We start from the raw sequence: 19,688 nt of genomic DNA on the forward strand, positions 1-19,688 counted from the left end.
TTCTTATATGCACATTTGTTTAGCTATTTAGATTCACCACATTTCTCACAGTAAAGCTACTCAATGTTAAAACCCTGGATATATAACCAGGCTTTCATTGGGAATTTGGAGATGAGGGAAGCCTATTTGGGGGAGGGGCCAAATTAAGGTTATGGTTAGATTTAGGGTTAGGGTTGTGGATGAGGCTAGGGTTAGGGTTGAACCGTGATGTGGACATGAAGTTAGGGTTAGGGTTGAACCGGGATGTGGACATGAAGCTATGGTTAGGTTTGTTGTTGTGGTTGAGGCTAAGGTTAAGGTTAAACTAAGATGTGGACATGAAGTTAGGGTTAGGGTTAGGGTTGAACCGGAATGTGAACATGAAGCTAAGGTCAGGTTTAGGAGGGGTTTAGTTTGTGATGGTATCAAACCTTAGGTTGCATGGGCCTATTGCAGCTTCCTGCACTGTCTGTCTTAGGTCAAATCAGTCTGGTCTGGAGAGGCTGAGGGACCATGGAGAGGTTGTTTGTCAGAGAGATCAACAGTCAGACGGGTCAGCTTTGACGGTTTAATATGGGGGACAGCTTTGACAGTTCAATATGAGGAAGACATGGGCTGATGAAGTGCTACGGTAAACAGGTAGAATAAATAATATTAATGCATGCAAATGCATCAATTAATTAAATAAGAAACAATTAAATAAATAAATAATGAAAAATCACAAGGGATCAAAAGGATTAAGTGCTGTAAAAAGTGAAGTGCTTAATATAAGAATTAAAATAGATTAAAGACAAAATACTAAATATAGAGACAAACGAGACAAGGTAAATCAATAATATTCTTTCCTGAAATTCCTCCTTCTGTTGGTGGCCCTTCTGGCTCTCCTAATTGGTTCTCCAGCCCTCCACCGACCCCACCAGGCAAAGGCCATTCATACGCCAACCCTAACCTTAGCTCCTTGTCCACATCCTGTTTCAATCCCACCCCTACCTTCAACCACAACCCTAACCCTAGCCCTAGCTTCATGTCCACATCCCGATTAAATCCTAACCCACAACCATAACCATAACCTTATCTCCAGTGATATAGTGGTAAAAAAAATAGGTGGGTAAACTATTATTGCTATTCGCAGTGAATAAAGTAACGCTCCCTATATTTTCAATGCATTTTTCCGCAAATGTTGGCTAAAACCTCACGCAAAATATAAAAGGTGCGCAAACTGTGGTTACCCTCCACTACACCACTGCGTATCTCTAACCCTAGGTCCAGGTTTTACCCTATTTGACATTACTGGAGCTCGGCTCCACCTGGCTCTACCTTTGATCCAGAAGGAAGGTACAATCAAAGTAACAATGCAAAAAATTACACTATGTATGGCAATTTATCAGGCAATTATGAGTAGTAATACTATGTTTTATCACATCGTAATATCATAGATTGTCCATTTATATGATTACATATGGGGCGGCAGGGTAGCCTAGTGGTTAGAGCGTTGGACTAGTAACCGGAAGGCAAATCTGTCGTTCTGCCCCTGAACAGGCAGTTAACCCACTGTTCCTAGGCCGTCATTGAAAATAAGTATTTGTTCTGAACGCCTCTAAGTCAGAATCCCCCCTAAACTGACTTGCCTAGTTAAATAAAGGTAAAAAAAATATCCCAAATCATTTTCAGTGCATTCCAACCCCAACTGAGACAGATCCTCCGCTCCGCCTTATCTCAGTTCACCTGTCATGATGGCAACACCCACCCGTAGCACGCGCTCCAGCAGGTGTATCTCACTGATCATCCCTAAAGCCAACACCTCATTTGGCTACCTTTCCTTCCAGTTCTCTGCTGCCTGTGACTGGAACGAATTGCAAAAATGGTTGACGTTGGAGACTTTCATCTCCCTCACCAACTTCAAACATCTGCTATCTGAGCAGCTAACCAATTGCTGCAGCTGTACATAGTCCATCGGTAAATAGCCCACCCAATTTACCTACCTCATCCCCATACTGTTTATATTTTTTTACTTTTCTGCTCTTTTGCACACCAGTATCTCTACCTGCACATGACCATCTGATCATTTATCACTCCAGTGTTAATCTGCAAAATTGTAATTATCCGCCTACCTCCTCATACCTTTTGCACACAATGTATATAGACTCTTCTTTTTCTTTCCACTGTGTTATTGACTTGTTTATCGTTTACTCCATGTGTAACTCTGTGTTGTTGTCTGTTCACACTGCTATGCTTTATCTTGGCCAGGTCGCAGTTGTAAATGAGAACTTGTTAACTAGCCTACCTGGTTAAATAAAGGTGAAATAAAAAATAAAAATAAAATAAAAAACTGGGATCAGGTGGTGGACTGACAGCTTATGTTAAGCCTATCACCAGGAGAACCTGCCCGTCGGTCGGCCTGTAGACAGCAGTGACGTGAGTTAGCGGGCCAAGCTGAGGCAGCAGCAGCCAGCTCACCTCGCCGCGACGGCCCTAAGATGGATGGAGAGTCCCTGAGGGCCCCCGGCTGGGTCAATGGATGTCTCTTCTCTGTTTGTGTCTGATTGCAGAGTGACAGCCTCTTTAATCTCATTGCCTGTCTGTTTGTGCTGCTCTCCTCTCCTGGCTCTCCTGTCTATCTGCTGCTAGATTGGGGTGTTATCACTTTGTATGGGGTGACAAATACCAGTTTAGAAATTCTAACCAAAAGGAAGAGAAACTGTAGATTCTTTAACCAACAACTTTTTTATACGATTTGCAAAAATGGAGCAGTTAACAATCACTCTGTGGTGCAGAGTTAAGGGCCTAACGAACAAAGTTGGGTCTCAGCTTTTCTTTAAAAAAGTTGCACAGTTCAAATCAAACTTTATTTGTCACATGCGCTGAATACAAGTTTAGATCTTACAGTGAAATGCTTACTTACAAGCCTTTAACCAACCGTGCAGTTCAAGAAAGAGTTAATAAAATATTTACCAAATAAACGAAAGTAAAAAATAATAAAAAGTAACACAATAAAATAACAACAACGAGGCTATATACAGGGGGTACCGTTAACGAGTCTGTGTGCGGGGGTACAGGTTAGTCGAGGTAATTTGTACAATTTGTAGGTAGGGGTGATATGACTATGCATAGATAATAAACAGCGAGTTGCAGCAGTGTACAAAATAAATGGAGGGGGTCAATGTAAATAATCCTGTGGCCAGTTGATTAATTGTTCAGCAGTCTTATGGCATAGGGGTAGAAGCTGTTACGCTTGCCGTGTTGTAGCAGAGCAAACAGTCTGTGACTTGGGTGACTGGAGTCTCTGACCATTTTTTGGGCTTTCCTCTGACACAGCCTAGTATATACAGTAGGTCCTGGATGGCAAGAAGCTTGACCCGTTATGTACTGGTCCGTACGCACTACCCTCTGTAGCGGTCAGGCTGTGATGCAACTGATTAGGATGCTCTCGATGGTGCAGCTGTAGACTTTATGAGGATCTGGGGATCCATGACAAATCTTTTCAGTCTCCTGAGGGGGAAAAGGTGTTGTCGTGCCTTCTTCCCGACTGTCTTGGTGTGTTTGGACCATGATAGTTCATTGGTGATGTGGACACCAAGGAACTTGAAACTCTCAACCCGCTCCACTACAGCCCCGTCAATGTTAATGGGGGCCTGTTTGGGCCCTCCTTTTCCTGTAGTCCACAATCATCTCCTTTGTATTGATGTCCTGGCAACACACGGCCAGGTCTCTGACCTACTCCCTATAGGCTGTCTCATCTTTGTCGGTGATCAGGCCTATCTGTTGGGGCGGTATGCAAATTGGAGTGAGTCTAGGATTTCTGGGATAATGGTGTGGATGTGAGCCTTGATCAGCCTTTCAAAGCACTTCATGGGTATCGACGTGAGTCCTACGGGTTGGTAATCATTTAGGCAGGTTGTTACGGCTTTCTTCCGTTGAAGGAGAGTCGGACCAAAATGCAGCGTGGTTAATTCGATACATGTTTAATGAAGACAAAACACGATCAATACAAAAACAATAAACGGACCGTGAAAACCTATACAGCCTATCTGGTGAAATACAAAACACTGAGACAGGAACAATCACCCACAAACACACAGTGAAACCCAGGCTACCTAAATATGGTTCCCAATCAGAGACAACGAGAATCACCTGACTCTGATTGAGAACCTCAGGCAGCCATAGACTATGCTAGACACCCCTACTCAGCCACAATCCCAATACCTACTAAAACCCCAATACCACAACACAACACAAAATAAACCCATGTCACACCCTGGCCTGACCAAATAAATATATAAACACAAAATACTAAGACCAGGGCGTGACACAGGTTACCTTCGCTTCCTTGGGCGCAGGGATTATGGTAGTCTGCTTGAAACATGTAGGTATTACAGACTCGGTCAGGGAGAGGTTGAAAATGTCAGTGAAGTCACTTGCCAGTTGGTCCATGCATGCTTTGAGTACATGTCCTGGTAATCAGTCTGGCCCCGCGACTTTGTGAATGTTGACATGTTTAAAGGTCTTACTCACATAGGCTACTGAGAGTGTTATCACACAGTCGTCCAGAACATCTGCTGAATGCTTGAATGTTGCTTGCATCGACGCGAGCATAAAAGGCATTTATCTCATCTGGTAGGCTCTCGTCACTGGGCAGCTCGCGTCTGGGTTTCTCTTTGTAGTCCATAATAGTTTTCAAGCCCTGCCACATCTGACGAGTGTCAGAGCCCGGTGTAGTAGGATTCAATCTTAATCCTGTATTGATGCTTTGCTTGTTTGATGGTTCGGAAAACGGGAAAAGAGAAGACTTTCTTAGACTTAGTATATTACAATCGTAAATGACCTCCCATTTCATTGAGATTCAAACCTTCATATAGTGCAATTCATTCTCAGAAGGGGAAAGGAACATATGAATTAAACATCTGTACATGCTTCATCACCACACACAAGGCAATCGCTTTGTTGACACTGTCCACATCGCCAGGGGTCACCATGATGGTAGTGGCCCCTAACTCTACCTTGGGAGCACCATCTACAGAACCCGCATGGTGGGCATGGCCTATGACCATGCTGCACCATTAAATCAATGTTTTTACCTCGGTGTTCTGGATTATCATCATCTTCATCAGACATGTAATCAGGCATAGGAAATAAATCAGGTAAATAAATCATCCAATAAAATATTGTAGCCCCCCAAGTATCAAAAAATGACTGGACCCATCCAAATAGATTCCAATCGTTGTCCGGTTGGTGCTCATTTGTAAGATCACCGCTGAGCTCTTTCAGATGTTCCACTGCAAAAGTAAAGTTACCCTCACCCTGGGGATGAATGTACAGCAATGGTCACCTATTATTTGGCACACTCTACAGGAGATGTGATGCTACTACTACAGCGAACTTCCCTTCCGGTGAGGTGGCCTCCTGTACACAGGGATCTGTGGCTATTCTTTCAAGCGTTGTACCATCTTTGACAATCCCCTCACTGAAAGTTGAAAATAGTGTCTGAAATGACAACACTATCTCTTCTAGAATCTGCAATTAACACCTGTATGCAAACATTCTGTCTCAAACACATACAAATACATTTGCACATAAATCATTCCATCTTACCCATAACCCGTTAGTCACTACTGCTAGTCCACTTATATAGTTATTAACATATAGTAAAACATGCTCAAGTCAATTGTACTGTATCATCCAGATAGCTATATGTATTGATGCGCTGTAACATTAGAATTCTGATAACATGGTAGAACAAAATTACAAGATTACACTGTCGCAAGTGGCATGTTAATGACAGATCGGTATCTCAATGCATTTTTTAAAACCTAAATTACCATACATATCCCAGTGTGCAGACCTCCACAATCAACCTGATACCTCAAATAAACAGTTTAGGGCAAACCTTAATCAATTTACAGGCACAGTTGATCACACCCCTCTTTCCGGGCACTCTTCTTCCTGCATTTCTTCATGTTCTGCTTCAGATAGTTTTTCAGTTTGTCCTACCAATGGCACATGTTCAAAGTGGATTGCCCTTGATAATGTCTCTTACCTGAGCCGCCACTGTCCTTCACAGTCCATTATGTCTTCGTACCAGTACACGAGCAGCATGAGATAAGTTTGGACGGGATCTCTCTCCATGCTCCCTCCACATGAGATCATGTCACACTCCTGAGAGAAAAGGCATGAGAGAAAAGACAGTTGATAGCTTCGACTGGATGCTGTGGTTGCTGGCTAAGGCTCAGGTCTCACAGTAGAAGTGGTGAAAGACAGGGCCATATTGAACGCCATTTTTGCCATTACTTCAGCCGGTTAGAGGGGGTGAGATTCACACTGTTCTCCAAAGTATCCCTTCCATGCATCTAGATACCATATATGGTCACCCTAGCTATAGCTCAAGAGAGGACAGACCAAAACAACAGTTTTACCCTTGTGTAGTCTTAACATTCTGTATACTACCCTTGTTCTAAGGATAAAAAATTACCCGCCTTCACTAAACCCCTAAAATAAAGCAGTTTAATTTAATTTTAAACCCCAAATCTATTTTGCATGAATAAACAGCCTGTCATTCATCACAAACTCTGTGAATATCTGTGTTTTCCCTCTTCACATTGCAGAAAGACTGCATTTAATCAGTGGACACCACTGTCACACCCTGATCTGTTTCACCTGTCTTTGTGCTTGTCTCCACCCCCCTCCAGGTGTCGCCCATCTTCCCCGTTATCCCCTGTGTATTTATACCTGTGTTCTCTGTTTGTCTGGTGCCAGTTTGTTTTTGTTCATAGAACCTACCAGCGTTTTCCCCCTTGCTCCTGTCTTTTCTTAGTTCCTGTTTTCTAGTTTTTCTCAGCTTTGACCCCTCTGCCTGTCCTGACCCTGAGCCTGCCTGCCGTCCTGTATTTTTGCCCCACTACTCTGGATTACCGACCTCTGCCTGACCTGACCCTGAGCCTGCCTGCAGTCCTGTACCTTTGCCTCGACCCACAAGGTGTATAAGCAACAACAATAAATACAAAATAAAATAACATAGTAGATACAAAACAAAAATGTGAAGAACATAATTCAATCAACTCTAATTAGCACATGTAGGACAGTATGCACGTGTCTTTTCACATGTGCAGCAGATAATTCTTGTTTTACAGTCCTTCTTTTGGGGCAGAATTGGCATTTCTTTCTCTTGCCTGCCCCAGCTGCAGCCTCAGGTGGATCAGGACAAGATTCAGCCCCCTGAACAGCTTTCACAAGTGCTGCAGAAGCTGCTGTGCGGGGTAGGCACTCCCTTCTTTGAATGTGTGGGGTTAGAAGTGCCTTTCCTAGCTTCTCCAGGAACACCCTCCTCTTGTTCCGCATTCAGGTAGGGTTGATCTTGTTCCATATCACGAAGGCATTGTATGACAAATCAATGATGTTATGGAAGATGACCAGGGGCCAGCAGGCAGCCATCCTCCTGCAGCTCTAAGTTCCAATCACCTTGTCCAGTTTGTCCAGACCTCCTTTGTTGTGGTTGTAGTCCAGGATGATGGCTGGCTTCGTGTCCTCACAAATACTGATCTCAGCCCTTTTTTGCAGTGTGCTCAGGAGGACCACATTCTTGTTCTTCTTTGGGAGGTAAGAAACTAGAGTGGTGGTGGGGGTGAAGGCAAACTTTCATGAGAAGGCCTCTCTCCCCTTTGTTGCGAGGAGTGCAGGGGGGAGCTCAGGCTTGTTCTTTCTAACTGTGCCAACCATGGTGATCTTCCTCTTCAGGAGCTGCTGACGAGTTCAGGAGCTGCTGACGGAGTCCATCCAAATAATCTTGTCTCCTGGACTCTGTCCACGCATTTCAAGGCTGCGTTGAAACAATGACTGGTAAATGATCCAAGACCAGCTCAGTTTATGCCTACCACTGTGACAATGGGTCATCTTAATGCTGCCTTAAATGTACATCATCTTAAGGGCATTGGAAAACACAATGTAAGTCATTTAATTTATGTACCCCTAATTGCACCGAATACATATGTTTATCCTACAGCTATTGTAAGCAGTAATTACACTGTTAGCATTGAGGTGGTGTGCAATAGTTGGAAGACCACTTTATGCAGCTCACCCTTTACTATCAGCTCCAATGTAAATAACATGAGTAAGTGTACCTTGATAAGCTTCCCAGTAAAGCATTAAAAACAATCAAGCAACCCAGAAAAGTGCTAAAAATAGCCCATATCAACATATGTAGCCTAAGAAACAAGGTCCATGAAGTCAATAACTTGCTTGTAACAGATGACATTCATATTCTGACTATCTCTGAAACTCACTTAGATAATACCTTTAATGATACAGTGGTAGAAATACATGGTTATAACATCTACCGAAAAGACAGAAATGCCAACTGAGGCGGTGTTGCGGTCTATATTCAGAACCACATTCCTGTAAAGCTTGGAGGCAATCTAATTTTAAATAACTGTTGAAGTAATATGGCTACAGGCTCATCTGCATCACCTAAAGCCCATTATTGTAGAGAGCTGCTATAGCCCACCAAGTGCTAACAGTCAGTATCTGGTGAAATGCTTGATAATGTATGTGATATCAACAGAGAAGTATATTTTCTGGGTGATTTAAATATTGACTGGCTATCATCAAGCTGCCCACTCAGGAAAAAACTTCAAACTGTAACCAGTGCCTGCAACCTGGATCAAATAAAATAAAATGTATTTATAAAGCCCTTCTTACATCAGCTGATGTCACAAAGTGCTGTACAGAAACCCAGCCTAAAACCCCAAACAGCAAGCAATGCAGGTGTAGAAGCACGATGGCTAGGAAGAACTCCCTAGAAATGCCACAATTTAGGAAGAAACGTAGAGAGGAACCAGGCTATGAGGGGTGGCCAGTCCTCTTCTGGCTGTGCCGGGTGGAGATTATAACAGAACATGGCCAAGATGTGGCCATGTGGGGTCAAATATGTGGGTCAAATAATAATAATCACAGTGGTTGTAGAGGGTGTAACAGGTCAGCATCTCAGGAGTAAATGACGGTTGGCTTTTCATGGCTGATAATTCAGAGTATCTCTACCACTCCTGCTGTCTCTAGAGAGTTGAAAACAGCAGGTCTGGGACAGGTAGCACATCCGGTGACCAGGTCAGGGTTCCATAGCCGCAGGCAGAACAGTTGAAACTGGAGCAGCATTACGAAGGGGTGGACTGGGGACAGCAAGGGGTCATCAGGCCAGGTAGTCCTGAGGCATGGTCCTAGGGCTCAGGTCCTCCTGAGAGAGAAAGAAAGAAAATAGAGAAAAAGAGAGAATTAGAGAGAGCATACATAAATTCACACAGGACACCGGATAAGACAAGATAAATACTCCAGATATAACAGACTGACCCTAGCCCCCCGACACATAAACTACTGCAACATAAATACTGGAGGCTGAGACGAGGGGTCGGGAGACAATGTGGCCCCGTCCGACGATACCCCCGGACAGGGCCAAACAGGCAGGATATAACCCCACACATTTTGCCAAAGCACAGTCCCCATACCACTAGAGGGATATATCCAACCACCAACTTTCCATCCTGAGACAAGGCCGAGTATAGCTCACGGTTGTCAGTCAACCAACCAGGGTTATTACAAACAGCACAGGATTTAAATCATCAACATGTATTGATCACATCTTTACTAATGCTGCAGATATTTGCTTTAAAGCAGTATCCAAATCCATAGGATGTAGTGATCACAATATAATAGCCATATCTAAGAAAACCAAAGTTCCAAAGGCTTGGCCTAATCTAGTGTATAAGAGGACATACAAGATGTTTTGTCTTCATATGTTGATGATGTAAAGAATATTTGCTGGTCTGTGGTGTGTAATGAGGAGCAACCAGATGCTGCAATTGACGCATTTATGAAACCACTTATTCCAGTTACTAATAAGCACACACACATTAAGAAAATGACTGTAAAAACTGTTAAATCCCCTTGGATTGATGAGGAATTGTAAAATTGTATTCTTGAGAGGGATGAGGCAAAAGGTAAGGCAATTAAGTCTAGCAGCCCAACTGATTGGCAAACATATTGCAAATTAAGAAATCATGTGACTAAACTAAATAAAATGAAAATAAACTACACTATGAAACAAAGATACATTATACATTATACATCATTCATTGAATCAGATGGCTCATTCATCACAAAGCCCACTGATATTGAAAACTACTTTAATTTAATGGCTTTTTTATTGGCAAGATAAGCAAACTTAGGGATGACATGCCAGCAGCAAATGTTGACACTTGCATTTCCAAGTATATCTGACCAAATGATGAAAGACAAGAATTGTACTTTTGAATTCTGTGAAGTCAGTGTGGAAGTGTGAAAAAATTATTGTTGTCTATCAACAATGACAAGCCACCGGGGTCTGACAATCTGGATGGAAAATTGCTGAGGATAATAGCAGTCACATCCTGATCTGTTTCACCTGTCCTTGTGCTTGTCTCCACCCCCCTCCAGGTGTCGCCCATCTTCCTAATTATCCCCTATGTATTTATACCTGTGTTCTCTGTCTGTTTGTTGCCAGTTCGTCTTGTTCGTTCAAGCTTACCAGCGGTTTTCTTGTCAGCTCCTATCGTTTCTCAGCCTCTCTTTGCTAGTCCTCCCGGTTTTGACATTTTAAACCTTTGCTCCACCTCTGGATTACTGAATCCTGCCTGTCCCTGACCCTGAGTCCACCTGCTGTCCTGTACCTTTTCCCTTACCCTGGATTTTCGACCCCTGCCTGCCTCGACCTGTCTTTGCCTGCCCCTGTTGCTACAATAAACAGTGTTACTTTGACACAGTCTGCATCTGGGTCTTACTTTGATTCTTGATAAGCAGACGATATTACCACTCCTATTTGCCACATCTTCAATTTAAGCCTACTAGAGAGCATGTGCCCTCAGGCCTGGAGGGAAGCTAAAGTCATTCCGCTACCCAAGAATAGTAAAGCCCCCTTTACTGGCTCAAATAGCCGACCAGTCAGCCTGTTACCAACAATTAGTAAACTTCTGGAAAAAATTGTGTTTGACCAGATACAAAGATATTTCACAGTAAACAAATTGACAACAGAATTTCAGCATTCTTATAGGGAAGGAAACTCAACAAGCACTTAACACAAATGACTGATGATTGGCTGAGAGAAATTGATGATAATATTATTGTGGGGGCTGTTTTGTTAGACTTCAGTGCAGCTTTTGACATTATCGATCTCATTCTGCTGCTGGAAAAACGTATGTGTTATGGCTTTACACTCCCTGCTATAATGTGGATAAAGAGTTCCTTATCTAACAAAACACAGAGGGTGTTCTTTAATGGAAGCCTCTCAAATACAATCCAGTTCGAATCAGGAATTCCCCAGGGTAGCTGTTTAGGCCCTTTGCTTTTTTCAATGTTTACTAACGACATGCCACTAACTTTGAGTAACGCCAGAATGTCTATGTATGCGGATGACTCAACACTATACATGTCAGCTGCTACAGCGACTGAAATGACTGCAACACTCAACAAAGAGCTGCAGTTAGTTTCAGAGTGGGTGGCAAGGAATAAGTTAGCCCTAAATATTTCTAAAACTAAAAGCATTGTATTTGGAACAAAACACTCACTAAACCCTAAACCTCAACTAAATATTGTAATAAATAATGTGGAAATTGAGTATAGATGACTAAACTGCTTGGAGTAGCCCTAGATTCTAAACTGTCATGGTCAAAACATTATGATGCCGTTAGTCGCTAAGATGGGGAGAAATCTGTCTATAATAAAGCGATGCTCTGCCGCCTTGTCACGTTCGTCATAATGAGGAGACCAAGGCGCAGCGTGATTTGAATACAACCTTCTTTATTTAACGAATACACACTAAACAAACTAACCAAAACAACAAAACGAACGTGAAGCTATGAACAACGAGTGCAGACACAGGCAACTACACATAGACAATAACCCATAAACTATCCAAGGCATATGGCTACCTAAATATTCCCCAATCAGAGACAACGATAAGCAGCTGCCTCTGATTGAGAACCAACCTAGGCAACCATAGACATAAAAACAACTAGACTGGAAAACCCCATAAACATACAAAAACCTTAGACAGGAGAAAAACACATATATCACCCTCGTCACACCCTGACCTAACCAAAATAATAAAGAAAACAAAGATAACTATGGTCAGGGCGTGACACGCCTTAACAACACTATCAACAAGGCAGGTCCTACAGGCCCTAATTTTGTTGCACCTTGACTACTGTTCAGTCGTATGGTCAGGTGCCACAAAAAAGGACTTGTAATTGGCTCAGAACAGGGCAACACGGCTGGCCCTTGGATGTACACAGAGAGCTAATATTAATAATATGCATGTCAATCTCTCCTGGCTGAAAGTGGAGGAGAGATTGACTTCATCACTACTTTTATTTATGAGAGGTATTGACATGTTGAATGCACAGAGCTGTCTGTCTAAGCTACTGGCACACAGCTCGGACACCCATGCAAACCCCACAAGACATGCCACAAGAGGTCTCTTCACAGTCCCCAAGTCCAGAACAGACTATGGGAGGCACAGAGTACTACATAGAGCCATGACGACATGGAACACTATTCCACAGAAAGTAACTCATGCCAGCAGTAAAATTAGATTTCAAAAACAGATTAAAAAAACACCTTATGGCACAGCGGGGACTGTGAAGCAACACAAACATTGGCACAGACACATGCATACACACACACACGATTACATACACAATTGCACGATACATACACATGGATTTAGTACTGTAGATATGTGGTAGTGGTGGAGTAGGGGCCTGAGGGCACGCAGTGTGTTGTGAAATCTGTAAATGTATTGTAATGTTTTTAAAATTGTATAAACTGCCTTAATTTTGCTGGACCCCAGGAAGAGTAGCTGCTGCTTTGGCAAGCATAGCTGGGTGTCACAGGCCACCCATTGTGTGTCACAGGCCACCCAAATCTTGATTCCATACATTGCTGGCTTGCTAGGCATATACTGCCGGAAAGGACAGTGACCTTTTGACAAAAGAGATTACTATCAGTAATTAGTATCAGTGTCGATACATAATAAAATTAACAGTGAAAACCACTTACATTACAGATATGAAAATAAAAATGTACCTCTGAATGGAACCAGTTGCTCATCCACTGTTACTGCAGGCCCAGGGTTGTAGAGGTATGGCAGACGCTCCACCCACTTCTCCCAGACCTCTCTTATGACCGCCAATTTGTCTCTCACACGTCTTGCAGGTCTTGACTCACGGTTATCAAATCGTAGCATTCTTGAGAAAGTGTGAAAGACTTTCAGTGGCATCGTGGCACGGAAAATCGGCCTTCCACTCTCTGCATTCCAGAGACTACATGTAGCCTCGCCTAGGGACCTATACACACCCGCTAAGATTAGCAGCCCTATGTAGACACGCAGGTCAATGTCATCCATCCTTTTCCAGTTCTCTCCACATTTACGGAAACCCTCCAAATATGTCATCTCCAGGATGATTTTTTCGATGGCTGGTGTGATGAACATGTACAATGTTGAGGTGATGTCCTGGGCATGGGCATCTGCATGTCTTGTGAGCCTTGTCATCTGCATGTCTTGTCATCCTTATGATATTTTGTGCTGCCATCCTGCCCTGGTTGTCATGTGGTGACAAGGACCATGTTATGTTGCTGTTCTTTGACAAAAATATCTCTCTTTCAGTTTGGGGGATTTCTTAATCTGAAGATGATGCATCGTGCTCTGGGTTGTATTCTTCCCCATCTTCATCTTCAGATACCTCCTCCTCTTCTAAATCATTGTTCTCTTGTACCTCCTGGACATCTGAAAAGAAAATCAGATCTACGACCTGTTGAGCACTGAAACGTGCACTCATGGCTTCAGCAAAGAGAGAACTGGGGGAATGTTATCTGCAGCATCTTTATATCCTCTGACTGCATTCCCCATTAGTAAACAATGCTTTCAAGAAATGTTTATTTTGTCTGAAATGTTTATTTTGTCTGAAATTTTGTTTATTTTGTCTGAAATTTTGTTTATTTTGTCTGAAATTTTGTTTATTTTGTCTGTGAACTTGCGGTCGTGAAGGGGAGATGCTGCACATGCATAAGAAAGTTTTAGTTTTGTCTGACACCGTACCCAAACCGTCCGAGCGCATGCACCATCGTGCGCAAATTGATTTTGTCCCCCCACACCAAACGCAATCAAGACACGCAGGTTAAAATATCAAAACAAATTCTGAACCAATTATATTAATTTGAGGACAGGTCAAAAAGCATTAAACATTTATGGTAATTTAGCTAGCTAGCTTGCAGTTGCTAGCTAATTTGTCCTATTTAGCTAGCTTGCTGTTGCTAGTTAATTTGTCCTCTACTAAGGTCCTCTACTATGACAACTAACACACATAAAACGGTCAAACAAATCGTTTCTAGTCATCTCTCCTCCTTCCAGGCCTTTTCTTCTTTGGACTTAACCAACAACTGGCAACTAACTGTCATAAAAGGTGTATTACCATCACCGACCTCCGTTCGTCTTTCAGTCACCCACGTCAGTATAACCAATGAGGAGATGGCACGTGGATATCTGCTTCTGTAAACCAATGAGGAGATGGGAGAGGCAGGACTTGCAGCGCGATCAGCGTCACAAATAGAACTGACTTCTACGTATTTTAGCCCTTGGCAACGCAGACACTCATTGGCGCGCGCGAGCAGTGTGGGTGCAATAATTGAATAACATGTATGTTTAAATTTATTTTGCAACGCTCGCGCACGCAATTCTCTAGGTGTAATTATTATTGCGATGTTTCACTTTTTCTAATGTTGAGGTCACTCTAGGTAAGTAATCAAATTTCAAGTTGAAAAAACATAATTTAGGGGAATTTCTCTACTGTTAAACTTAGTGGCGGGTCATTTTTTACCCTTAAGACAACACAAGGGTTAAGACATGTCTGATTCAGGAAATTCAGACCAGCTATTCACCATATGACAAATTATTACATTCCCAATTTTCCTAATACCAACATTTCTAAGACAAATGTCAAAGAGCATAACAACACACTTGTTGAAACTATTTTTCAAATTTGCTTATACTCCCTTATCATACTGGCGACCTCATGGCAGAGTTACAGGGTCAGGGAGTTTCAGAGCTAAACCTCAGGAACAAATCCCAACCATACAACAGACCCAATCTGGTGAGATTTATATCGAAACAAAGACAAAAACAAGAACAACAGCAATACCCTTCTTCATGTTATACTTGATTCTCACCCATTGTCTCTATCATATCTAGTGAGGTTGATCAGGCCTCACCAGAAAGTCAGGACAAAGGTCCTACAACACCATGAAGTATTTTCTTTCCCTTTTATTTCCCTGTACTTTCAAAACCATTTAAAACCATTTCAAACATTTCCATCATTTTGCTTACCTGGTTTACAATCAAATTAAAAAGACCGCACATCAATAGATCAAACACAGTATTAACACCACTAACAAATATTCATAACCGGAGTGTTGTGTGTGCGTGTGCTGGTGCTGGTGTGTGTGGTAAAACGTAAGGCAAAATCAATAATTGGCCAGCCCTTACATATTTGGGAGCTCCCTCTGCGGCCAGATACCTTTATACTTTATAAAACTCCATAATTTCACTAACTGTTTCCCAAGACAACAGCCCCGGGAAACATTTCAAAGAGAGAGAGACACCCCATCCTCTCTTAAAAGAGAAAATAAACATTTTGTTAGTTTTCACTTTGCTAAATCTTAATCAGTCCAAATTTGAATTCTTACTTTCCATTTGCTTTGTTACTTTCACTAGTTTACATATCTGTTTCCTTCAGCTCAGAAAACCCTCTCAATCACCATCACACAGTACATTTCTCTTACACTCTAACACGGTCTTTCTTTCTAACGTTACTTTACCAGGTGAACAAAAAGTTTTAAATTACAGATAAAACAATACATGATCACTTCTGTTCACAGAGAGCCCACTGTCCTCCCTCCACTCATTAATAATAATCCATCTCAATGTTTATGTACCCTTTATGTAGCCTATACTACACTTAGACACGACAACATTTATCTCACCACCCAGTCTAACGATTTACTCTTGTAAATGACTGGTCTCCCTTTTCCCCCATGATTTTACATAACCACTGCACTACAATGCCCTTCATGTTTATGAACAAAACATTTTAAAAGGCCATTTTAAGTTTGGCAACCCCAATGCTGGCGTCTAACACAATTGCTTTTTCAACACTCTCCCTTTAGTCAATATTATAAATCTATTTCAGAATAAGACAGAATAAAGTGTCTCAAGAGATTAAAAAAAACAAGGTTCTTCTGAACTTGCGAGGAATGTTTGGAATGGTAATTTTAAATAAATAATGAATCAGCGATATTCAAATTACCTTAAAACTTCTTATGGATGTCCCACCTCGACAACTTCCGGTGAAATTGCAGATTGCCAAATACAAATTAAATTAATATAAATATTTAACTTTCATGAAATCACAAGTCAATACATCAAAATAAAGCTTAACTTGTTGTTAATCCAGCTGCCGTGTCAGATTTCAAAAAGGCTTTACGGCGAAAGCAAACCATGCGATTTTCTGAGGACAGCGCTCAGCACACAAAACATTACAAACAGTAACCAGCCAAGTAGATTAGTCACGAAAGTCAGAAATAGCAATATAATGTATCACTTACCTTTGATTATCTTTGCATGGTTGCACTCACAAGACTCCCAGTTACACAATAGATGTTTGTTTTCTTCGATAAAGTCCCTCTTTATATCCAAAAACCTAAATTCTGTTGGCGTGTTTTGTTCAGTAATCCAATGGCTCAAATGCGGTCACAAGAGGCAGACGAAAATTCCAAATAGTATCCGTAAAGTTCGTAGAAACATGTCAAGAGATGTTTATAATCAATCCTCAGGTTGGTTTTAGCCTAAATAATTGATCATATTTCAACAGGACAATAACGTCGTCAATATAAAAGAAAAACAAGAAAGGCGCGCTCTCGGGATTGCTCACCAAACAGGTTGGGGATTTTCCACTGGCTTCTCATTGAAACTGCTCATTCTCCCTCATTTTTCAGAATGAAGGCCTAAAACAATGTCTAAAGACTGTTCACAGCTAGTGGAAGCCATAGGGAACCGAATATGGGTCCTATCACTTTAAATGGTGGATAGGTTTTCAATGGAAATAAGCAGAGTCATGAAGGTCAGTTAATTCGCAAAATTTTAAATGAAAGTTTTATCAAGTGCAGTCGCAAAAACCATCAAGAGCTATGTTGAAACTGGCTCTCATGAGGACCGCAACAGGAAAGGAAGACCCAGAGTTACCTCTGCTGCAGAGGACAAGTTCATTAGAGTTACTAGCCTCATAAATTGCAGCCCAAATAAATGCATCACAGTGTTCCATTAAATGACATATCTCAACATCAACTGTTCAGAAGAGACTGCGTGAATCAGGCCTTCATGCTCAAATTGCTGCAAAGAAACTACTACTAAAGGACAGCAATAAGAAGAAGAGACTTGCTTGGGCCAAGAAACACAAGCAATTAGATTGGTGGAAATTTGTCCTTTGGTCTGATGAGTCCAAATTTGAGATTTTTGGTTCCAACCACCGTGTCTTTGTGACACGTCTCCGTGGCCACATGGTAATATTCCCTACACACATTTTTATATATAAATACGTAACGGGATTCCCAATCATAACCAATTGTTTCTCACATCCACTGATCAATTATTAACCTGCAGGAATATTTTCTTACTTCTACCTCAGGACCCTGTCCTGGTATCTCTATAGTACCTCAGAATCTTATCCTGGACTAGCTTTCATCAGGACTCTGTCCTGGTATCTCTAACAAGCATTACCTATTCCTAGAACAGGATTTTCTAAAAGTTCCCAGAACTTTCCTCAAATTGGAGATTACTCTGTTCAAAACAGAGCCTCAGTTTCCAGAACGGATTGTGCACAACCTGTTTCCAGAACAGGATTGCTGAAGGTTCCCCTTCCTTCAATTGAGAGTTGTGTTTAATCAAATCAGTCTCACCCTGAACTCTATCTGTTCGGGATGGTGTATCCGTCCAATGACGCTTCCTGCCGGGTCAGAGGTAGGTCCCTTTCTGCTCCACTTAATCAGAGTGTGGGCTCACAGAGCCACGTCTACTTTAGCCCCCCTGCATGGATAACCCTGGTCAGCAGGTCGGAGTTAGCCATCCCATACACGCAGCCAAATTGTTGTGGAAATTCTAACCAAAAGGAAGAGAGACTGTAGATTCTTCAACCAACAACTTTATTATATGATTAGCAAAAACGAAGCAGTTAACAATTACTCAATTGTGCAGAGTTAAGGGCCTAACGAACAAAGTTGGGTCTCAGCTTTTATAAAAATCTATTGAACAGGTAGCAGAAGTGTGGAAAGAATGGGTGTGTACATAGTTACGAAATGAGTGATTATCATTTCTTCACACTATCTGCCGACACCGGGTATATTCTGAATGATTAGATGATACTGCTAATCATGCTATTCTCTGTTCTCAGCATGTGTCCACACAACTGGGATTCTGTAGATACTGAGTAACAGGATGTTTCACATATTGTGGTTTCACCCAATCTTATGACTAGAACGGACTACGGTTGGTCTGTATCAGTAGAGAAACATAGAAGAGACAGTTTTCTAAGGTTAATACAGAATAGACAGGGCCTAGTTTGTAATTTTCCCCCACAGGGGTTCTTTGAGAGAGTGTGTGTGTGTGTGTGTGTGTGTGTGTGTGTGTGTGTGTGTGTGTGTGTGTGTGTGTGTGTGTGTGTGTGTGTGTGTGTGTGTGTGTGTGTGTGTGTGTGGTTTGGTGAAATAGCAGCAAGCAGCCCTGGCCTCCGTATCAAATGTATCTGTCTAAAATCTGATTTATGGATGAGGACCTAAAATTCCCCTTAAAGTAGCTTGAATAATTATTCTAATGATGAGGGAGAGGATATATGTTGGCTTTGACATTCATTTCCAGACAGAATGGTCTTCTCAGATGACAGGTGACTGAAATTGCATCTATTTATTTCATATTTGGAGCCTTTTCTTTTTTAATCCTGATATCTCTGATGTGATTTTTTTTGCAATCAACAACAGGAATTAATGCTTGTGAAAGATATGTGAGAAACAATGGGAACCTTCCTTCATAGTAGAATGTGTTCCTTTCATAGGCTGTATAGGTAGGTACCTTTGTATTATTTCCTATTTATTTTACCTTTTATTTCACCTTTATTTAACCAGGTAGGCTAGTTGAGAACAAGTTCTCATTTACAACTGCGACCTGGCCAAGATAAAGCATAGCAGTGTGAACAGACAACACAGAGTTACACATGGAGTAAACAATTAACAAGTCAATAACACAGTAGAAAGAAAAGAGAGTCTATATACATTGTGTGCAAAAGGCATGAGGAGGTAGGCAAATAATTACAATTTTGCAGATTAACACTGGAGTGATAAATGATCAGATGGTCATGTACAGGTAGAGATATTGGTGTGCAAAAGAGCAGAAAAGTAAATAAATATAAACAGTATGGGGATGAGGTAGGTAAAATTGGGTGGGCTATTTACTGATAGACTATGTACAGCTGCAGCGATCGGTTAGCTGCTCAGATAGCAGATGTTTGAAGTTGGTGAGGGAGATAAAAGTCTCCAACTTCAGCGATTTTTGCAATTCGTTCCAGTCACAGGCAGCAGAGAACTGGAAGGAA

This window comes from Oncorhynchus kisutch, linkage group LG8 (assembly GCF_002021735.2).
Source record: "Oncorhynchus kisutch isolate 150728-3 linkage group LG8, Okis_V2, whole genome shotgun sequence".
NCBI classification, from domain to species: Eukaryota; Metazoa; Chordata; class Actinopteri; order Salmoniformes; family Salmonidae; genus Oncorhynchus; species Oncorhynchus kisutch.